At 32.3% G+C, this 23,553-nt stretch overlaps 1 long non-coding RNA gene and 3 pseudogenes across 2 annotated transcripts; 1 reads left to right on the top strand and 3 right to left on the bottom strand.

The window, feature by feature from the left end:
• The first annotated feature begins 464 nt into the window (after window positions 1–464).
• On the top strand, window positions 465–19,634 carry LOC145624040 (uncharacterized). Of its 2 annotated transcripts, XR_014110366.1 has the most exons (12): window positions 465–674; window positions 3,752–3,836; window positions 4,775–4,855; window positions 4,976–5,176; window positions 8,938–9,068; window positions 9,742–9,887; window positions 12,417–12,497; window positions 13,482–13,724; window positions 15,870–16,017; window positions 18,096–18,143; window positions 18,252–18,278; window positions 18,359–19,634. It is a non-coding gene; the product is annotated as an uncharacterized LOC145624040 (long non-coding RNA). The 2 variants fall into 2 exon arrangements; XR_014110365.1 differs by having other exon boundaries at window positions 4,972–5,176; window positions 18,252–19,634.
• Window positions 2,335–2,993, bottom strand: LOC145614747 (monothiol glutaredoxin-S1 pseudogene; annotated as a pseudogene).
• LOC145614737 (monothiol glutaredoxin-S1 pseudogene) lies at window positions 7,122–7,807 on the bottom strand (annotated as a pseudogene).
• Window positions 11,320–11,684, bottom strand: LOC145614728 (monothiol glutaredoxin-S1 pseudogene; annotated as a pseudogene).
• Window positions 19,635–23,553: the final 3,919 nt, after the last annotated feature.

Here is a 23,553-nt window from a genome sequence, read left to right as displayed (position 1 = left end):
AGTTGTATTATTCTTTAAGAGAGATTCAATAATTGTTGACATTAGGAAAAGGTTGGAATAGGAACATAATCCATAGAATAATCATGCTTAGTCACTTCAGGAATCTGATTTTGGAAGATTTTTCTCAATGTCCCTTGTCATGTACGGATGTACGTTACATGATGTAAATAATTCAGTTTAATGCTATTTGTGTTTCTCCATGCTTGAGGCTATGGAATTTGGGACTCTCAACATTTTGAAGAGCTATAATTTTCAACACTATACAATTAAAATGTTTGGTAGTATAGTCTCCTCATTATGCAAATATTGACTATGAATATTGACTATAATGCACCTTTTACAAGGGTTGGAACTAAAAAAAAAGACAAGGGAAAAAAGAGCAAGAAAAGGAGGGGGAAAAAAAAAATCCCTGAGTTGATTGCAAATCTAAAAATAAAAATTAGATTTTGAATACCTTGTTGATTCATGATTGTATTAACACAATCAGCTTTCCAGGATGCTAAGGGCCATATTAGTCTAGGGACAACTACCCTCTTAAGAAGTAAATATTTTGCAGGAAGGGAATATGCTTCTTCAGATTGATTTATTTGATGGTACATTTATACGGACGGAAAGTAACAGTCCATCATGCAACAGATTCTAATCTTTTCTCATCCATGAAGCGAGGATGCAAGGTCAGTTCTTGGCATCACATAGATTTTATTTTATGCTCTCTTATAAGATATCTATTAATGTTTGCAACTTGCTATAATTGATGATGTTGGATTATGTGTGCAGTGTGCTTTAGCTAACTTTCCTGATGCCCAAAGGAGAAAGTTCCTGTAGATTAATAAAAACCTGAGAAAATAATATTATCTCAATGTTAACATGATGGCATATTGATATTTTCCTCTTAAATATTCTATGTGCAAGTGTGCAACTGCATGCCACAAAACTGTGACTTTCTGCAAATTATATTCTTAAGTCTGATGTGGCAACTTGATGTATTGTGAAGGAAATCATTCCGTTTTGCATCTTTGTTGGTGGTTTCTTTTCCTTTTTTCAATCTGAGGTTCGTCATTCATTTGATCCTCAATCTTTACCAAAGTTTATTAGATTTTGTCGAACGCTTTGGATTTTAGCTAGCTTGTCTTTTATGGTCATAACCTCACTATGGCTTTTCATACTCATCTACAGATTATTTACATTCTGCCTACATTAATTAGGATCAGGAATTCAGGATACATGTCTAAGACTTACGTAGGTGCTCTTGAGAATACACATGTTTTAGGTTGCAACTGGAATGTTGCGTCATTAATTGTAATGTCATTGTCTTATGCAAAGTATATGTTTGTTTACACAGTGTATCAATAGAATTTATAATTAAAGTTTTATTAATAAACAGGAATTTTAGAAAATCAATTACCAAAAAGTAGAAGCTTTTTTATTTTTTTTTATTTTTTATTTTTAACATATACGAAAACTTTTAACTGCTCTGGAGTGACTAGCTCTTCAAAAAGATTTATGACTAGAATTTTGATACTCAGAAAAGTCAGAAATAACAAGAAAAACAATGTTACATTTGAATTGTAGAGAAGTTTTCGTTTTTAATGTTGTAGGTAGGTCCTTTCATCAAAACCACTGAAAGACAAACATAGAAATGCATTAAATAAAACAATATCCACCCCCCCCCCCCCCCCCTCTTCCCCTCCCCAAGATTAACCCTCTGAAAACCATTTTTGATTAACATGGAATACTAGTGTCTTAGTAATGTACAAAAAAGCCTGGTTTCGGCTGAACATTAGTCTAATTTTAAATTAACGCAACTCCATCATACTTTCTACATCACTTCACCTGAAAATATTCTGTTCCAAAGATGAGGTTCCTATTTGATTGACTAAATACATACTAAGTTATCTCTAAGCAGTCGAGTCAGGATAGCATAACATTTGTATTTCTACAGTTAATATATTATTAGATAAAGAGGCAGAACCAAAATGCTGTCATAGAAGAGTAACAATCCTAGTAAAAAAGAAAGATATAACTTCAAATATTTCGTACAAGCGCTTAGAGTATGAATAATCATCATTTACACTTAAAACATAACTTCAAATATTGATTTTTCGACTCTTGGTGCTCCAAGTTAGTTATTGCTTCATCCATGTTTAGTATATTTGCAAGACTATTCTCTAGTGTCATTTTTATGTATATTTGTCTCCAAACTGGGATTGCTCCACTATAATATTTTGTACAACTCAAAAGTTTGACACATGATGCTGGATTTTTATGATCAACTGAGGCAATGTGAAATATTTAATTAATGTGGAAGGCTTAAAGAAGTTTTTGTGAAATAGATACTCATTACTTAAATATATGATTACACCACGGAACGTAGCCAGCTTCTTACACTAGAGGCTAATGTATATACCCTTCCATCTAATCATTAAAAAGATAGATAGAAGGGGATCAAAACGAAGAATATACATCCTTCTAGTTACAATATAAAATTAAAGCAACAACCAAATAAAAAAAACTTAAAATTATGGATTTATAGTTTTCTTGCTAGTTGTAAGTTCTTTTTTTTTTTTTTTTTTTTTTTCTAAACCCATAAAGCTCCTGCCTCCTTGAGCATTGGCACAAGTCTTCCTTGAACCTGCAGACTAATAATTTCTTTAGCTCCTCCAACTAGTTTTTGTCCTATAAAGACAGCAGGCACACTTGGCTTAACCCCTAGTCTTTGGAGAGCTTTATCTATTTCTTGTCCATTGGACATGTTATCCAGTTCATAGATTGTTGCATTTGCTCCATAGCTGCTTATGAGTTGCATCACTGAGTGGCTTATGCAACAAGAACTCTTTGTAAAGATTACCAAAGGCTTCTCTTCAACCAATCTATTCACAACATCCATTGCTTGTAAATTACCAAGAATTTTGTAAACTCAGGTTTTGGGAGGTGAAAATGGCTCTTTTGTTGTTGTGTTTTTTTATTTTTCTTTGTGTCTGGAATTTAAAAAGAAGCTGGTAGATGAAGACTGAATGTAGTATTGTGAGAAGGATTCACAGTTGGATGTCTTGCTTTTGTTGTAAGTAAGAGCTATCATGCTATCTATTTATAGTCCAACTAGGTCACTGCATTATACCCTTTTTAAAATTTATTTGATAAAGTGCTTAAAAGTTGTGGAAGAAATGGTGCTCGATGAGATTCCTTTTATTCCAAAATCTAATCTCATTTCTGCTGAGTACCTAGTTATTTCTGGACTTCTGTAGAAAATGAGATATGCCGACGTTCCTAAGAGGGAATCTTCAGTTTGGAGCTGCTGATAGTAGAAACAAAGTGATGCTCAAAGGTGTCAAATAGAATATAAGAGGGTTCTATTTTTATTTATTTATTTGTTTTTTTTTTTTTTTCAGTAAAGATATCTTTGGAAATATTCAATATGTTGATTGACCATACATGATGTAGAACTATGTCCGGATTCAAAGTATTATGAACTTTTTTACATCGCAAGACACTTAAGAGCTTCTACAAAAGATTCTCCAATAGCAAGAGCTGCTATTATTGGATTAGGCGTCAAGGACTAGTAATGAGTTTTAACTGTGGATTGTTTTCTTAGATATAAGTGGGCATGTTGAATTGCAAACATTGTCATGGTTTGTTAAAAAGCACTTTCTCCTGCTGAAATATAATCCATAGTATCATTTGGATACAGAATATCATTACTTTGTGTTCATTAGTTGACATAATTCGGGACTAATGTAGTTATAAAATTCAGTGTATCCACAGGATTTTATTTTCTTTGAACACTCAAGGGCAGCGGTCAATGTCTGTTGGAAGAGAAACTGTGGTTAATAAAAAATGTGAGCTGAAAGAACTTCACTAGTCCTTCAGAAATCTAATTACTGTACAGTCTGTTTTCAACTTGAAGTGTTTGTTTATTTTACTTCCATGACACACTGCATTTAAAATTTATTATTGAAGATTATTACATTTTGCATTAAAAAAAAAAACCTATTGTCATTATAAAACAGTCTCTTAATGCTGAAAAACATGTAATGCAACGCAGAAACTTTTATTACACAATGATATTACGAGTCTATAGTGTGAACTGACTGTCAACATAGTTTATTCTGGATCATGTAGGACAGGGTGCGAAAGTGTATGAGGTGCACTGGGGGAAGTAATAAGGGATCAAGCTAAATGTTAATTATTCACAGTACATAAATGTGTTGAATAAGGTTCTCTTGCCTTTATATTTGTCGATTTCTGCTCTTCTTTGCAATAGATAACGTGGAGCTCTATATGCACATAAATTGCAGCTGTACAAGTGGAATTGTACTAGGGTACATAGCATAAAGGAGTGATTGTGATAACCTTGTTAACCTAGAACCCTCTGTTTATGTAATTGGGATTGGATACTATCACTTTCTAACACAAAAAGAAAAATTCTTTGCAGTCACTCATTATTGAGTGAAATTTTCACAGGAAGAAGGGGCTGCAACCTTTGGTTTATCTGAAATTCTGATCAGTCATAATTATCCTGATTTTCCATGATAATATTCTATATACTTAGCAATTAATATTCTTCAATATCAATTTGCATTCATAATGGTGTCATTATATAAAAGGATCTATGTTACTATGCTAAGGGTTAAAGGATAGGATTGTTGATGGTTATGAGAAACTAAAAACAAATGTGAAAATGGAAAGAGAATTTAAACTTATCTAAATATATTGGCTCATTACGTAGTATAGTGAAAAGTTTTCTGTTCATTGATTGTCTATTATGCCACGACAGCCAAGAGTATGAAGGATTCAAGCAGCTATTCTTTTGCTTTAGGTGGAAACGGGGTGGAAAATTCATAACATTAGCATTGAGGTATGAATTCTAGCATCTTAATTGATTCCTGACAGCTTTTCATTAAAAAAAAGGTTCCATTCATATTCTTTTGATAAGCAGAATTTCAGAAACAATATAACCTCTAGTTTCAAAAGACAGCCCTACGAGAAGCCAATGGCCAATTCAGTTGGCAACCTTTCTATAAGGATCTAGGGCAATCTACCCTTATCAACGAACTGAGGCCTGAAGGGATAAATACATGCTTGTGTCAGCGGAATAAAATCAGCTGTACTTCAAGTACATCTGGAATATCAGCTTTGGGTCACTTCCCTCCCTTATTTGTTGTAAACTACAATGCAGGTAAGAGATTGCTGCTCTGCTATCTAAAATCAGTTACGTACCCTGAGATTCCACCTTTTCCTTTCTTTCACTTTATTTTCTGAATGAGAAAAATGTTATTTTTTTTATGTTATCTAGATAACTTTATACAGTGCATGAGGCAACTTGATATAGCTAGTCGTGTTTCCTTGACATGCCTCAAATTCCAATAGTCGTGTTTCCTTGACATGCCTCAAATTCCAATAGTCAATATTCCTGGTTTTTCACAACTTGATCTTCTGACCTTTCTTGGTGTCTGGTTTGGAGGATTATATAGTTCCACTTCCTTGGAATATTATTTTGATTTGGTTGATTTATAAATTTAGAAGGTATTGCTACTGGACTGTACTGATTACGTACCTCTATATAATTAAATATGCTTGAATGTACAAGATAAATTGATTCTTGAGTACATTACAAGTGAATCGTGGATTACACTTACATATTTTGTTTTAACTTACCTCCGCAATTTAGATGGTGGACCAAGATGCACAGTGAGCACTATGCACCCAAAGGACACAAAAACTTACATAAAAGAACATGACATATTGACACATGATATATGAACACAAAATAGGATTTATATATATATATATATATATATATATATATATATATATATATATGCTGTTCTTTTATCACAATGACACATTCTTTTACATACGCACATTTTCTCTTTGGGTGCAAATGAGGAATGTGTGCTCGTGCCACAGTATACTAATTCTCATAACCTCCCAAAACCTATTTTCTGGTGGACATAAGACTTATATAACAGAGTAATATTTTCTCTGTATAATTCATACTGTAGTGTTCTGTATTAGTTTTTTTCTCAATATAATGAGCACAATGAATAAACCATGGAAATTTACAGTATTTCACTCAGTCACTCTCAAGTCTTTCCTTATTTAATTTCATCACTGCATTGTCTCAAGTCTCATGTCCCAAGCATATTGTTTATATTATACTACCTTCGTTTCACAATGCATGCAATGTTTGACTTTCTACACTATTTAGTTATTGACTTTGACCACATTTTTCACTAAAATTTAAAAATTAAATACCAACATGTAAAATTTTGTCAGATTGATTTCAATGTATTTTTTCAAAATATAATTTTTCTATAATTTTTTAGCATGGATATATACAAAAATTATTCGTCAAATTTGTGGTTTGACAAAGTAGAAAAGTCAAAACGTGCATCTATTGTGAAATTGAGGTAGTTTGTGTTTAAATTATGTTCTCTTCACCTTATTTTTGTTGAACTTAATTATTTTAGAAATTATTTTTATTGAAATTGAATTATTTTGCTAACTTTTTATTTTTACTTTACTGCTTAAAACATATTTTAACTGATTATCTATTATATTTATCCTTACAAGTTACTAATATTTACTAATTAATGTATTTAAACTAAACTAAACTAACTTTTTTTTTTTGAAATGAAATGAAATTGTATTTTTTTTTTTTTTTGAAAAAGATATGAAATTATATTTATTGATTTTTAAATTAGTTTTAGCGAATATTATTTAAATAAGGTGCTGAGAATACGCCTTAACGCAGATTGTGAAAGTTTTGATGTTAACATCTTTGATCTTAAATTTCTCAATATCTCCGTAAACTAACCTTCTCATATCCGTAGCTTTGATATTTGATTTATATTAGAGTGAAGCTTTGCTTTAGTTTTTATTTTTTGCTTTTATTTCTATATAGGCTATTCGAGTTCTTGGTACTTTACGTTTATACAGTTATGTCCTTGTGTAGACTTTTGCTCCAAACTGTGATCAGTGAATTACTTCTCTACTGGTCTGTAATTTTGTATGACAACTGAAATTTGATCATATTTGATGATGAATTTATAATTAACTAAAAACACACTAGATAACAGATAAGTCTGGGGGTTATACAAGTGTTTATTGGAATCGATACTTCAATTTACTCGAAGTTAATTTACGCAACAAAATGTAGGCTGCTGCTTATACTAGTAGTTATGTATGAAAAGTAAATCACCCTTCCCTCCTATTCAGAAAAATGTAGATGTAAGGGAATCAAAATGAAGAATCTAGATCCTTCTAAGTTAAAAATCTGAAAATTTTGTAATTATAGTTTTCTTGCTACATATAAACTAGTTTATTCTAAACCCATAAAGCTCCTGCCTCCTTCAGCATTGGCACAAGTCTTCCTTGAATTTGCAGGCTTATAATCTCATTAGCTCCACCAACTAACTTCTGGCCTATGAAAATAGCTGGAACACTTGGCCTTAGCCCTAGTCTTTGCAGGGCTTTATCAACTTCTTGCCCATTGGACATGTTATCTATCTCATAGATTGTTGCGTTTGCTCCATAACCGCTTATGAGCTGCATTACTGAGTGGCTTATGCAGCAAGAACTCTTTGTGAAGATTACCAAAGGCTTCTGTTCTACTAATTTGTTCACAGCATCCATTGCTTGTTAGGTAGAGTACTTGTAATTTTAGCTTTTGGGAAGTGTGAAGGACTTTTTTTCTTTCTTTGTGAAGCTTCTTGATAAAAAAAAGAAGCAGGCTCTAAAGATTAAATGTGATGTTGTGCTCAAGTTTTAGGACTAGAATTCTTGCTTCTGCTGTGATTAAAAATGAGCTACCAGACCATCTATTTATAGGCTAATTTGGTTATAGTGGATGTTACTTTTTCTCTGATTACATACTCAAAAGTTGTGGATGAAATCGTACTCAGTAGTAGTCTTTTTATTCTTAAATATCTCCTTTCTCAATGTTGACAATGACCATGGTCTTCTATTTCTTTGAGAAGGAATCTTCTTTTTGTTACCGAACTAACAGTGCTTACTTTTTTCTATTGAAGAACTTGATCTGATGATGGTAGAAACTACTTGATGCTAAAGGGATCACATATAATATAATGAGGGTTTTAATTTCCTTTCATAAATCACTATGGTAATTAACTGTACACTGCAAAATTTTTATGGACTTTTACTATCTGCACTACACCTACGAGCTTTGAATCAGGGATTTTGAACTCAATGAATTGAATATTTGCCTTTTTCTCTTTATTATTAGAGGGCCTATTCAATTGCAATTATAGGCCTTGCTGATTTGTTAATATGCATTCTCTCATAAAATAAATAAATAAATGTATCAGCCTTCTAGTGAGTCGAACAGTTTTAATGAAATGGGATGGAAAACCGTATTTAACTTGCAAAATGGAAATGTAGAGGGAATGGCTCAAAAATTTATCCGTGTCTTTTACATGAAGTTTCTTACCTGCATGCTTCCTGGCTGCAGATCAGTGACCTCTTGTGATAGTCTGCACAAATTTCAATCGATTGCCAAAAGTGCAGTTAGCATGAAATAAAGTTGCATACTTTCCTGATTGCATCTCTTTTGGATTCGTAGGGTGGTTAGTGAAGGAGAAATGATAATTTAAAACAAAAACAACTAAAACTCCTATAATTTAGTGTCAAATTGAGTATTTAAACTAGTTGTAAATGTTATTCTATTTTCATGTTAAAACAATAAAATTCAAAACAGTCTTAAGTGCAACAGTCGATAGGTCTTGTCAAGGAAGTGTGAACTTGATTCTTTTGAGAATGCAAGAAAGCTCAACCAATCTTCTTAACATGAATGACATTCTTTATGTGTGGTAATGCTAAACAACATTCTTCCTTTTGTTTTGTTTTTGTTTTTTTTTTTTTTTTTTTTTTTTTTTTTTTTGTAATGTTAAAGAAAATGTTAGCTTTTGTCATATGCAGGGTAGAAACAGTTTTATTAAAATATGGATAAATTGAGGATGTAGTGTGAAAGGAATGTCACCATGGGTTATTCTAGATCATGCTGGACAGTTCACAAAAGAGTATGAGGCACGGTGCAGAAAGAAAAAAAGGTATGCAAGGTTAGGTTCTCTTGGCATCCTCTTATCGTTTGTACAATAAATAATGCAGTGCTGCTTTTGGCAGAAATGGTATCAGCAGGACAAGTTGAATTGTACTTGGGTACTTATTATTAACGAGTGATTGACATAGCTTCGTATATCTTGACATCTCTTTTGATGTGAGTGTAAGTGGGATTATAAACTATCAATTGCTCACACTTTGGAATTTATCTATTCTGTCATAGGATTATGGGACTGCAATCTTTAATTTATCTGAAGATCTGATAATATCTTCACTTTTTCTGATTTTCCATTATCATATTTATGCCATCCATAATGGTGTCAGATCATCATAGTAAAAAACCAATGTAAATTTTTTAGGTTTTTTTTTTTTTTTTTTTTTTTTTTTTTTTTTGAAATATGTCTTGAGGATTAAAGGGTTTGCATGACTGTTTAAATGTTAAATTCAAATTGATTGGCTCATGACATAGTATATTTATGTTCTCTTTTGTGAGCCACATACATGTGATATTCATGCAACTATTCTTTTGGTGGTTGAGATGTGGAAAATTCATAGCCTTAGCATTAGGGTGTGCATACTGGCTTCTTATTTGATTTCCTCAGCTTTATCTTAATAGAAAGGTTCCATTCTGGTTTCACAATACCATATTCTATTGTTAAGCAGAATTCTGGAAGAAGATGACCTCTGATTTCAAAAGGTAGCCCTACGAGAAGCCAACGGACAACCTTTCTTGAAGGATCTAGGGAAATCTTCCCTGATCAAGGAACTGGGGGGGAAAGGACATGCCTATGTCAGAGGAATAATCAGAGGTACCTCAAGTACAGCTGGAATATCTAATTTGAGTCTGATGTCTAAAATCAGTTACGTACACTGAGCATCTACCTTTTCTTTTCTTTTCAGTTTTTCAGAAGAAAAAAAAGTGTGGTGCTGTTTGTGTTATTATTATCAGATTTATGTATTGACTTAGGTCACTTGACATAACTACTCGTGTTTTGTTGACATGCCTTAATAGTTAATATTCCTAGTTTTTCATCATTTAGTTATATGATAGTACTTGTGCCTAGTTTGCAGGATTATAAAGTCCATATTATAGGAATATTTTTGTAAGTTTTTAATTATTTTTTTTTTCGTTTTTTGAAACCTAAGTTTTTAAAATATGATCAAGGTGTTTCTACTGGACTTGCAGATTACATACCGCCCTCTAAGTAAACTTGCTTGATTGTACAATTTCTAATAAATATTATCGAGTATAATACAAGTGAAACATGGATTGCATTGAACTACTGACATCCTGCTCTCATAACATATAAAATAACTCATATGAATCCATATATAAAGGGTCACAATACGTTGCTCTTCCTAGGTTCCCCATTTATATTCACAATATAAAGGGTGGAAATTACCATGCACATATTCATAAATGACTTGGTAGTATTGTTTATCACAATTATCAAAATGGGTTATCCTATATTCTAAGATAATTGAAGCTTATGATTTGTTGCTCTCCTTTCGTGTTTGATTCTTCAAGGGCAAGGTATCAAGTACTATCAAGTCATAAGCATCAAATTTATTGATTGTATTTTTACTTAATTCTCTTGATCAATGTGGTTTGTGAAATATCAAATGTATTAGAAAACTTATCATAGTTCAATTGGTTCCAGATTTATCCTTTTAGAGGCCATCTTACTTCACTGGCTTTGATACAGAATGACATGTTTTGGCTTATGTATAGTAAATGTTGGTGCTTTAGAACCTATGTAATTTTATTAGAAATATTTCTAATGTTGCAGGCTTGTTTCCTTTTCTTTATCTCTTGTACTGCGGGTGCCTCAAGTTTTAATGTCTGTTTGCATAATGTTATCTAGACCATGTTTTGGTCCCATCTTCTAGTAATTTTTGGCTCCCAACTATGGTCTACTTTTCACTACTCTACAACTGCTAATATATCATGGCAACTCAGCTAGCTGAATGTGTATGATGCTGAAGTTTATAATGAACTAAGAGAACACTAATAATAAATCAAAATTGAAGGCTTTATAGTAATTTAGTGGAATACATACTTCATTAGTTGAGCTTCAAAAACATTGTACAATATATATGCTACATGTAAACACCTTTTCATCCAATAATGAAAAACATGGATGAAGGAATTAAAAAGAAGCTAGTTCCTTCTTAATTACAAGTTTGATAATATTGTAGTATCTAAAAGACAAATTAAGAATATTGTGAAATATTGTAAGCAATGTTATTCTAAACCCATAAAGCTCCTGCCTCCTTGAGCATTGGCACAAGTCTTCCTTGAACCTGCAGGCTAATAATCTCATTAGCTCCACCAACTAACTTTTGGCCTATGAAAACAGCAGGAACACTTGGCCGAAGCCCTAGTCTTTGAAGTGCTTTATCTACTTCTTGTCCATTGGACATGTTATCCAGTTCATAGACTTCTGCATTTGCTCCATAACTACTAATGAGCTGCATCACTGAGTGGCTTATGCAACAAGAGCTTTTGGTAAAGATTACCAAAGGCTTCTGTCCCACCAATCGGTTTACAACATCCATTGCTCGTAAATTAGAGAATTTTTTCAGTTCTAGATTTTGAGAGGATGGAAAAGCTGTATTCAGAATACAAAACACAAAAAAGACTGAGGCAGGTGAGGAATGAATGTGGTATTGTGTTCAGATTCAAAGAATGGATTTCTCGCTTATGCTGTGAGTAAATTAGAATTATCATGCCATCTATTTATAGTCCAACATGGTCAGTGCATGAGAACTTTTTCCTGATAATATTCTCATAAGTCATGGAAGAAATGAGACTATGGGAATCCTTTTATTCTAGAAATCTCTGTTCTCAGTGTTGACAATGACCATGGTTTTACTAAACACCTATTTTTCTAGAGTTCTACAGAAGCAAATAGATACATTGACATTTTAAAGTAGGAATCTTTATTTTGTTATCGGACTATCAGTGTTTATATTTTTCTACTGAAAAAAGGAGATGCTGATTATTGAAACATCTTGATGTCCTTAGAATAAATGAGGTTATGTGTCTAAATCTTTGGTATGATTTCCTGATCAGAAAGCTGGTTGGCTGCAGAATGACCTGATGGGATATAATTGTACCATTTTTCACCTATCTGCCAAAAGTATAGAAACATAGCATAGTGATATTGGGATACTTGTCGAATTGAACTATGTTGGGTTCATATGATGCTTGGTAAAGGATGAATGATAAATTCTAATGGGAATCAAGTAATTCCTGCATGTATTTGAAGTAGGAACTAATGAATTAATCCATCTTTCATGAGTTAATTTTTAATCTTCTGTTCGTGTATTTTCAGGATAACAAACTTGTAACAGTAATTCATGGCAGTAAATTTTCTTGGAAAGGAAGTGTTAACAATGCATAATGAAAGCACTGCGTAAGTTCTTCATCCAAATATTTTGTTTCGTCTCTTATGTTTTAAATGTGAAGTGCTTACATTTTTGTTACATATGCTAATTAGATGTCACATAAGGGTTGCTGTCATATATAGGTCAGGTAAATGACATTATCTTTTTTTTTGTTAAATGTTGAAAACATGTCAATAGATCATCATATGCAAATTAAGAACATTTTTAGTACACGGATTAATTGAGTATGCAGTGGGAATAGAATCTCAACTTGGGTCATTTTGGAGAGTGCACAATAGTGCATGAGGTGGGGTGGGGAATGAAAAAGGAGATGCAAGGATGATTCTTCCTAGCACAAATATGCTTCAGATTAGGTTCTCTTGATATGACATTATTTTTCTTCTTCCTCTTATATTTAATACAGAGTATATGATATGGCGCTGCTTATGCGCAGAAATTGCAGTATAGGTGGTACAAGTTTAAAATGTACTTTGGTATGTAGCATAATTGAGTGATTGAATTAGCCTTACAAAATTAAAACCTCCTGATATTACTGTGATTAAAAATAACTGAATTAAAATTGTCAACAGATGAATGGGCTGCAACCATTTTTTTATTTGAAGTCCTGATTACATCTTGATTAATCAGTTCCATGATCGTATTTGTAAAACTAGCAATCAACATGCTTCAGTATCTATCAGCATCCATAATGGTGAGCCTGTATACAAAGGGTTAAGGGATAGCATGACTATTTTTGTTATAATCAGAAATTCAAAATAAAGCTTATCTAAAATGATAAACTCATTTCAAAGTATAGTGAAACATTTGCTCTTGCTTATATGTCTATTTTGTTACGACAGCATGTACATATGTATTTTGTAAGGCTCTTCTTTTGCTTTTTGTGACCTTAGCATTGTGATATGAATATTAGCATCTTTATTGATTCTTGTAAACTTTATCTTAATAGAAAGGTTCCATTTTGGTTTTCTAACACTTTGTCTTTTGATAAGCAGAACTCCAGAAACAAGATAGCCGCTGATTTCAAAGGCAGCCCTACGAGAAGCCAATGGCCAACTCTATTGGCAACCTTCCTATACGGATCTAAGGCAATCTACAGGATTGAGGAGATAAGGACATGCCTGTGTCAGAGGAATAAACTCAACTGTAATTAAAGTACAGCCGGAATATCATCTTTGAGGCACCCTTTGTGGTAAATTACGTGGGAAAGAAGATCCTGGCTCTGACATCTAAAATCAGTTACGTACCTTGAGATTCCACCTTTATTCTTCTTTTCTTTCTGTGTTTTCATATCGAGAAATTTTTGATGATTTCTATATTATCTAGATCAGTTTCGTACAGTGAATGAGGCAACTTGAAAAAACTACTATTGTCCCCTTGACATCCCTCAATTGTCAATATTCCTGGTTTGTCATCACTTACCGTATTTAGTGCCTTTTTAGAGGATAGCCTGATTCTTTAGTACAGTAAAAGTGAAGCATGAACTACATTTAGATATTTAAAAATATACCCTGTAAAAATTACTGTAATTAATCTTTGGTAATGAGAAAAGGCTTTAATTTTTTACTATTCAGTTCTTCTCTTCATAAAACATAGGATCTTTTTGATTGATAGGATGCTGAAAACACTGATATACTTGCATGCTCTGTAGAAATTAGCTAATTTTTGTGAGTGGTTACTACTTACTAGTACTAATGCACAATTGCGCACTGAATTTTAGCAAACAAAGAACGGAAAAATGTAGGTGCAGCACCATTGCTCAAAATATTTTCTTTGATGTCCTCATGCTACTACTAGAAGAATATTTATATTACATTGGCTACAACTTTTTTTTTAATCACAAGTTGTCCTAATCCTCCTTGACCTGATACCGTGGACAATGCAAGCTGCTGGAGTGTAAGTTGTTTTCAATTTCATTCAAAAAGACTTTAGGAATACTACTTACACAACCAGAGCAGTATTTAACTGATAATACAAAGTATGTATTTCAGATATGCTTCATTTAATTTTATCTAGTTATAAATTCATTTTCTTATGATAAATATATAGCAAGTGTTGTTTTTCTTTCCTTGCTCTCTATATGTGACCTTAAAGCACTCCGAATTGTAAAATTTGGTGCTCATCACAACAATTTAAAATTTACTGTAGAAGTATAATCCATCATCCATCATCGAGTAATTTGAAGTCAATGAAATTTATGAAGGGCTATTTCCACAAAAGTATCCAAAATTCTTACCAAAGATCCCCCATTTCATTTTGTCTACTGGATTTTGTATGGAAAATGTCCCATTCTAACTCAATTTTTCAAATTGCATTGCAACCATTTTTCATCATTCTTTCAAAGGATCTTGTATCATAAAATTTGTTCCTCACTAGTAACCGAACACAATTACTGGGAAATTAGAAGGAATTAAAGATCTCTCTTCCTCTCTCTTTCATTATTCAGAATAAGCTAGCCAATTTACTTTTTCCAATGTCATACATACATCAATTATGAGATTCAGAAGGAACAGACTAGAGTTAGAATAATTGTACTCAGAATACACAATTTCTCACTTTCCTTGTCTAGTATTTCTACTAATTTAACATTTGCATTTCCCTTTGATTAATCCTTTTCCATCCTTCCCATCTTGCAGCTTATCAAAAAAAATTTTTTTTCTCTATTTATGATAATTAAGCTCAGTTTTGAATACTATTCAAAAAAAAAAAAAAAAAAAACTCAGTTTTGACAAGTTAATGTTGAATTGATGATTGACAATCCCGTCAAAGGATAATGCTGAGTCTCAAAAATTAACTTTTGTGGAATTTATTCATATATTAACTAAATATAATTACAGGATACATAAGGACCATTTATACATTGACATATGATGCATTGTCTTTTCAAAATCCTTGAATTCTGCAAACATTGCAGAATCAACACGGAAGGAGCCTCCTATTCCTGTATACTACTGTCCTCTTCTTTTTTGGTTAAGGAAAAAAGAAAGCTTTATACATCAACATTAAAAGGGAGGTAAAAGAACTAGCGAGTTTTGTTCCAAACCCAAATAGCCCCGGCCTCCATAAGCATTGGAACCAACCTGCCTTGGACTTGCAGGCTGATGATTTCCTTAGCTCCCCCAATGAACCTTTGGTTTATGAAAACAGCTGGCACGCTAGGCTTAAGCCCGAGTTTTTGCAGTGCTTTATCAATTTCATTTCTATTTGGTAATTCATCAAGCTCATAAACTGTTGCATTTGCTCCATAGCTGCTTATTAGCTGCTTCACTGAGTGGCTCATGCAACAGGTACTCTTGCTGAATATTACCACTGGCTTTCCATCTACTAAAAGCTTCACTGTTTCCATTTTTTAAAGAGTTAGGATAATAATTTCTTTACTGTAGGTTTTTGCTGCGGTTTGCTATCTTTATGGATGTAAAGTGAAGAAGATTATGAAAAGAGAAGTTCGTATAAAACTGTTAAGACTTGTTAAAAAGACTTGCTATGTTTGCAATGACAAATTTGAGCTGCAGCAACAGCCTATTTATACAGGTTAGTCGGATTTATATTCCAGATTGCTTTATCCTGCTACCTTTTTTAAGAATGTACCATGTCAAAAAAACTTGATTTAAAGTGAATCTAATTCTATACAAGATTTTCCATTCTATAAAAGATTTCCCTTATATGTATGTGAAAGTAATTTGTGGAGGTCAACCTGTCTTAGTAATTTTATTTCGTATGTCACTATGTGGACTATGGGAGATGTATGAGCATTGCAAGTTTGGTCATATCAAGGAGAAAAAATATACGATTTGTTGATGGAAAAATTTTTCTTCATGGACAAACTAGAGCTCATGACTAGAAACTTTGATGAATCTGTGAATTCATCAGTAAACGCGTTACATGTCTAGAAGAACTTCCTATGACACAGTTTGTTTACTTGTACATTGCATCAGTGCCTTTGAAACTGGGAGCAACTGTCAAGTATACAAAAAAAATTGATCGTCACTTAATCTTTCACTATAGAAATATTTGGGTCGACTTCCGTACTTCTGTTTTCACCGAATAGCCTACAGACAGTGTAGGATGACTGGTGAGTGGTGACTGAAACACAGATTTGTGTGTGTCTCTGAGCCATACAAGAATAGATTACTTTTATTTGTAGTAATGGTACATCTGTTGTTTTACCATGTACTTCTGTTTAATGCCTTTCCTTCGGCTCCGAGAAACCACTAGCTAGGAAATCTTCAAAGAAAAATTTCCACAACTCAAATTCACCTTATTTTCACTTATCTTAGGAAAAACAAGTTTAAAGTCGAGATAAATAAGTTCTGCATGTTCAATATACAATTAAAATAAGCTCTGATAAAGTAACAAGTTTTGATAAGTTATAGTTACAGATAAGATAAGTTCATATAAGGTGAATAGAACCTACCCTAATCCCATCAAAACAAGACTTTGGGAGGGTAGTGGTGGTGAGGTTGTCAAACGGATAAAGATGGTTGTTGACAATTTTTTTAAGAAAATCAGGATCTTTTAACAAAAAATAAAAATTATGAGGTGGTTTGTGACAAAATTTGTGTTTTATAAGGTGATTTGTGACATATTTTCCTACATAGTATGAATCGTTAAAACTAAAGATATATTGTTTCATATATGCATGTATCACTATTGACATATTAGAAATCAACGTTAAGGTTTTGGATTGGGGATAAAGCATACAAGTTTAAATTTTAGGTACGTAGTAAATTAAAAAAAATCTCTTTAATTGGGGTTTTGATTAACAAAAGTTTGGATTGAAGTATTTAAAATGAGTTTTAATGGGGTAAAAATGGGCGTAATTAGGGTTAAATAGCTTTAAAATTGTTGGATGTGGACCCCAATGTTGGAATCCGTTAAAAGGTAGTGATATTAAAACAAATCAAAGTAAGTTTTTTTTTTTTTTTTTTTTTTTTTTTTTTTATAAGGAGAATCAAAGTACGATAGTCCTTTACAAAGTTTAAAGTAAGGTGATTATTTGCAAAAGTTAAACTATAAAGTTAGTTTAACAAAATTTTCTACAGGATGAAATGAGATTTAATGAGAAATTTTCTACCTAATATAGCTAGGATGTTAATAAGAAGTTTTACGGTTCAAGTTCAAAAATTAGCTGATGAATTCTGTTGGCAAGTTAAGCAGTTACCCTGAGATTTTGGTAGTAATGTTGGAAGTTGGACCGAGACTATACAAACTACAAAGTCAGTAATATTCCATATTTCACCCAATCTAGAAAAAAATCTACAAAAGTGGCCAAGGTTTTGCTACTAATGCAAAGAATTTTAGCATATATATCTAGTAGCACAGAATAGCGCGCTTTTTGTACAATGTTTAGCATACATCTTTACCTTCATTCGGAAAAAAGGTAATGCTCATTTATGCGAATGTCAATGCTATCTTTATCTTCCTGAAAATACCGAAACATATGTCATACTTCAGGATGGGAGCTCTAGTAAATCTTTTTATAAATAAAATCAGCTAAAGAAGATGAACATATTTAGTAGTCTGTTAGAAGTGAACTTTAGAATCAGATTCTAGTTTTTGCCCTTTAATGAGTATTATGTGTACTGATAAGGCCTATTATGTTTTTTCAGAAATCAGCAGCAGGATGTACTGAGACTGAATACTAGGGCGATGCTAAGGTACTTATAACTTTTCATTATCTACAAATCTACAAGATTTGGGTTTGGTACAATGCACCCTTCTAATGTGATTAAGGTAAACTTAATCTGAAATGAAATCCGACGTAGGCACTTGAAGTGAAATGGAAAACCCAGGTAACATAAGGTGCATTCATCTAAAGATAAAGCTGAATACGTTTGAGGTTGACCAGTGATCACATCTAAAAGTATAACAGGTGAATAAAGCAAAAGAGGAATCAAGGCCATGCTGCAAGCACATGAAGGAATTTGAGGCAGAATAAATACAATGCAAGTAGCTCTATGTTTATTGAAGGGCCACTTAATTCGAAGGGTAACTCGACTGCTGATCAGAGATGGTGATACATATTATGAACCCTTTTTTCTTACTGCTTTTGTCGAAAATGGGAATTGACAAGAAGATGACCTAACATACCGAGGAATAAATGCTGACTTGATAATATAGTTGTACATTGTCAGTACGGAATGGAATGTCAACTATACCAAATTCAAGATTAGTCTAGATTCTGAAGGCTTTCAAGCTGGCCTGTTGGAATCATTCAGCCTGTAGCTTTTTCCACACACTGCGAAAATTCGATATCTTGACTCTTCTGTTACTACATAGTCCATGTTCCTGCAATGTCTTATTAAGACTATATGAGACGGGATTACTATAACTTATTACGAAGTAGGATGATAGACATACACCACAAACGAAATCAACAAAACGGTGACTTGACTCTTGAGATAGTTGTACATTGTACAAAATGGAATGGCAACTACTTTAGCAATTGGGGCTGGAAAATTGAGCAAGCTTGGCTCCTAAAATCATGCAGGATGTTGCCCTTGCTGTAGCTTCACAAAACTCTATCGAATTCGGAATCTTGGCCATGATTCTATTTCATTCCCGGTGATACACAAGTCTCGGAGAGTCGGAGATTTGTAAGTCTCTTGTAGGGAAAAACCATTGTAACGCAAGAATATGTTATTAATCATATTATGAGTAGAGGTGTCAATTCGGATAATCGGATGGAGTTTGACTCGGGTCTATTCGGGTCGGGGTTGTTTCGCGTCGGATATATTTGGTTCAAAATTACCCTTTTAACCCGCTTCGGGTCGGATCGGATCACTTTTGGGTCGAGTTAAATTTGGGTCAAGATATGTCAAGTCCAGATTGGGTTTAGGTCGGGTCAACTTGTTCGGATACAATCGGATCGGGTTCAAAACGGGTTTGACTGGGTTAATCTCGGGTCGGATGACTTTGGATCGGGTTGGTTTTGATTCGATTGATTTCGGTTCTGTTAAGTTTGGTTTGATTACTAAAGTTGATTAAGGGTTTGTTCTCTTCGACTTATTTTCAGTTCAGTTCAGCTCGGCTCTAATTAGTTCAGTTCATTTTAGTTCTTAATTTCCTTCTCTCATAAAATATTATGTTCAGTTAAATTCAGTTCAGTTCAGTTCAGCTCCAATTAGCCCATTTCAGTAAATCAAAACATGCCCTAAATATTCGGTTAATTCAAATTTAGGTACTTTTCGTGTTTGACTGAATTTTGATTTGGTTTACCAAATTTAATATTCAAATAACTAAATAAGTACATTTTTTTAATTAGAGTAATTATTGAGTTTTTTTAATCTTTTTATTGAGTTGATATCAAGTTATTCATGTATCATTTTTTCATATCGTGTCATTAATATATGTTTAAGTGTAAAATAAGGTAAATAATAAATTAGGTTTAAAATTATGGTTAGTTTGAAATTGTGTAAAATCAAAATCAGGTCTGGTTAAAATCAGGTCAGATTAATATCAGTTCGGATAAAAAAACGGATCAGATGATCAGGTGTTTGTCGGGTCAATTTCTGTAACACCCCAATAATTCTCTCTTAAAACCTGTAAATACCCTGAACAAAATTCAAGAGAATTACTGGCGTGCTACCGCCACGTGTTCAAACGTTAAGGCTTTATCAGAAAATAGCAGCGGAAAAACTAACTCAGTTATAAATAAGTTTCAAAACCAATAACCAAAACCAAATTAAATGATTCAAGGTGGAACCATTAAGGTCTTATTCAAAACCCAACAAAAGTAGTAAATAAATAAAACCAGAGTGTAAATAAATTCAAACTTATGAAAAGAAATAAACTGCGAACAATAACCAATTCTCCACTCAAAATTCCACCACCTTGATGCAAGTCCAAAATATGTAAACACCTGTGATGAGTCTGCTCCCCAATATTACAAGTGTAAAGATTGGATCATAACAGGGTCATTGGAAGGCGAAGGCCATGACCAGAGAAAGACACACAAAGCACGCAATCAGCAAAGCTGAGTACATACAAGCTGCGAAACATAAAAGAAATCCCTAACATGCTACTAATAATCAATCATCACGCATCATTAGTTTATAGACTCGACACATGACTCAACTATTTATATTACTAAGACTCCATTAATTAATAGGTAAATCATTATTTTTATTCATTGGATTATGCAATAGACAAGGTTGTCCAACCCATGCTCCATTTGGAACATCAATAAAAGAAAAACCCCATGCATCCTTTCGGAAACATCAATAAACATCCAACGACTACGGGCGCGATTCCGTGACCGTAGTTAGTATGAGATCTCACCTAACTCCTAGTTTTAGAAAAAATATTTGAAATAGGAGACTCGTAGATCAGATGGCCTCGAGAAAAGTGCACGGCTAATACCCCGTGTACCCCAACCCCTGATTATCATTACTCCAGATGTGCACCAATCCAAAGTTTTATTGCTCATCCATCTTGCACTTTACGTGATTTACAGGTTTAGACTTGGTGATGACTCATATACAAACAATACAATCAATCCAATATCAATTCAATCAAGTAAAACAACTTTCCAATTTCAATTCTTAATTTATTAGTGACAAGCAACATTCATTATTTATTCCTTTAACTACCTCGGTGTATAAACACCTTGAGTGCATAAGGCACCCCAAAACCTTAACCTCGTCTTATAAGACTTAAATTCTTCCTTTACTCATTCTGTTTACATAATCATGAATGAGTAATAAATTAATCATTACACCAATCACATACCTTTGCCTCTAAGCACCTTGCATAATTAGAGCACAAACAATACTTGCAATATAGAATAGTGCACGTCATACAAAAATTCACAATGTATAGCCAAACAATTTAACCCAGTTATCCCTATACATGATACTAAGTTCTCGATCCGTTTTTAAACATGCACCTACAAGCAAGGTTTCGTAACTTATACGTACCTTGAATAAACGAATTGGTATGCCACTTTACTATCTAGAAATCACCTTCAATAAACTCCTCTCCTAAACCAAACAATAACATCTCAATCAATACTCAATCAATCAAATTTACAGCAATACTAACTTACTTTTAAACCTTCAAAATCCAAATCAAACAACTCTTTAAAATCTTCCCTTTAGTTAAAATTAAAGGCTTATATATAGTTCTTTAAATTTTCTTCATAAAAACCTTAAAATACACTTTTATACATGAAATTACAGCAAGTTTAAAGTTTAATAAAAATCTGAAAATTATTTAAAAACCCCTAATAATCTCCCTTTTTAATGGGTGATTAAACCCTCTTAATAAAACATCAAAAGTAGTACTTAGAAACTATTTCCAGCACTTAAAACTTCAATAAAAACATATATTTATGCTTAATTAACTTTAAACATAATTAATTTTATTAATCAAACTCAAGGATAATATTTTAAGTATAAAAAACTTCGTTAAAAATCAAAAACTGTCAAAAATCATATTTAGAGGCTGAATTTAGCCACGAAAACTTCTTAAAACGTTGTTTCCACATGGAAAACACTACTTTTTTATCAAAATCTGATGAGTTCAGAATTTGACCGGGATTAATATTAACAAACAAAAATCTAAAAATTAAAACACGAATTTACATGTTCAAAATAATCTGGAATTAAGTTAAACTAATCATTAGTTATAATCACCAAAATTTCAAAACATCATTACTATAAAAGCCCTAAATCAATTGTTCATAAAACCTAAAATCCCAATTTCAATAAATTGAAACCCTAGGTTTATAATTCATAAAATATGAAAATTTATAACATAAATATAATCTTAAATTTATAATCTTTATACCATCAAAATATAATTTGATAGTAAAAATATAATCTTTATACTAAATTAAAATTAAAACCCAAAACAATTAAATTAACATTAAGCAAAATAATGAAACAAAGGAGGAAGAAAATAAGACTAACCTTTTTGTGTGGGAAATTTTTGGGGATTCATGAGGTATTTATAGGAGAGAACGTTGTAGGATAAATAGAAAGATTGGGACTCATAAAATTAATGGGTCAAATGAATGATATGGACTAAGCTTTAGTTGTATTGAAATAAATTATAGAATGAAGGTTCATAAAATAACTTGTACCAAAATAATTTTTGACCCAAATTAATAATTTGAATATTTTGAAATTAAAATACGAAAAAATACAAAACAATATTATAAATAAAATTAAATTTCTTTTATAACATTTTTAAAAATACGGGGGATTACAATTTCGGTTCGGATTGAATTCAAGTTGGGTCAAATTGGTTTTGTTTGGGTTCAATTCGGGTCAAATCGGTTTCGAGTAGAGTTCAAGTTGGGTCAAATCGATGCCAAGTTAATTTCTAATCGAGTCAAATTCGGATTCGGGTTGAAATCAGTTTTGTTACAAATTAGATTTGGGTATTGAGGTTCTCGGATTAAATCGGATCGGTTACTGTTCAAAATGGATGGTTTCTTTCAGTTTGGTTCGGTTTTGATACCTCATAATATGAGTATTCAAAGTTCATGTCATAATTGACTGTGTATGCCATTCTAAATTTAACAAAAAAAAGTTTGACTACATGTGATCCATTTTCACTTCTTATACTTTTCTACACTACTAGCAAGTAGAAACTCTTAAGCACAAGAATAATGGCGGATGTAGGATTTTTATCATAAGGTATTAATATTTTAGAGTTAAGCTAATAAAAAAGACCTAAACTTTTGCATTTTTCACCTTTAAGAACCTTATGTCTTTTTTTCACCTTTAAGGACCCGACTTAAGGTTTTTGGTCACTTAACTCACCTTTAACTATGGGTTGACTTATCAAATGTTAATGTATAGTAATATTTTTTGTATTTTTTTTTTTTTTTTTTTTGTTAAGAAAAGGAAAAAAACACATTAAATTCAAAAGTAAATATTGCATCCAAGTACAATTTTAAGCTATTATAATATTAATAATTACCTATAAATGTACTCTATCTCTTGCATTTTTACTTAAAAGAAAAAAAATATAAATTACCTATAAATGTACTCTATCTCTTGCATTTTTTTTTTTTTTTGACAAACTATTATGTTATTCTAATAAGGACCCCCTCTTGGT

Source organism: Chenopodium album, chromosome 3 (assembly GCF_948465745.1).
Source record: "Chenopodium album chromosome 3, dcCheAlbu1.1, whole genome shotgun sequence".
NCBI classification, from domain to species: Eukaryota; Viridiplantae; Streptophyta; class Magnoliopsida; order Caryophyllales; family Amaranthaceae; genus Chenopodium; species Chenopodium album.
Note: the sequence above shows the minus strand (reverse complement) of the source record. Positions and strands in the feature narration are given on the sequence as shown.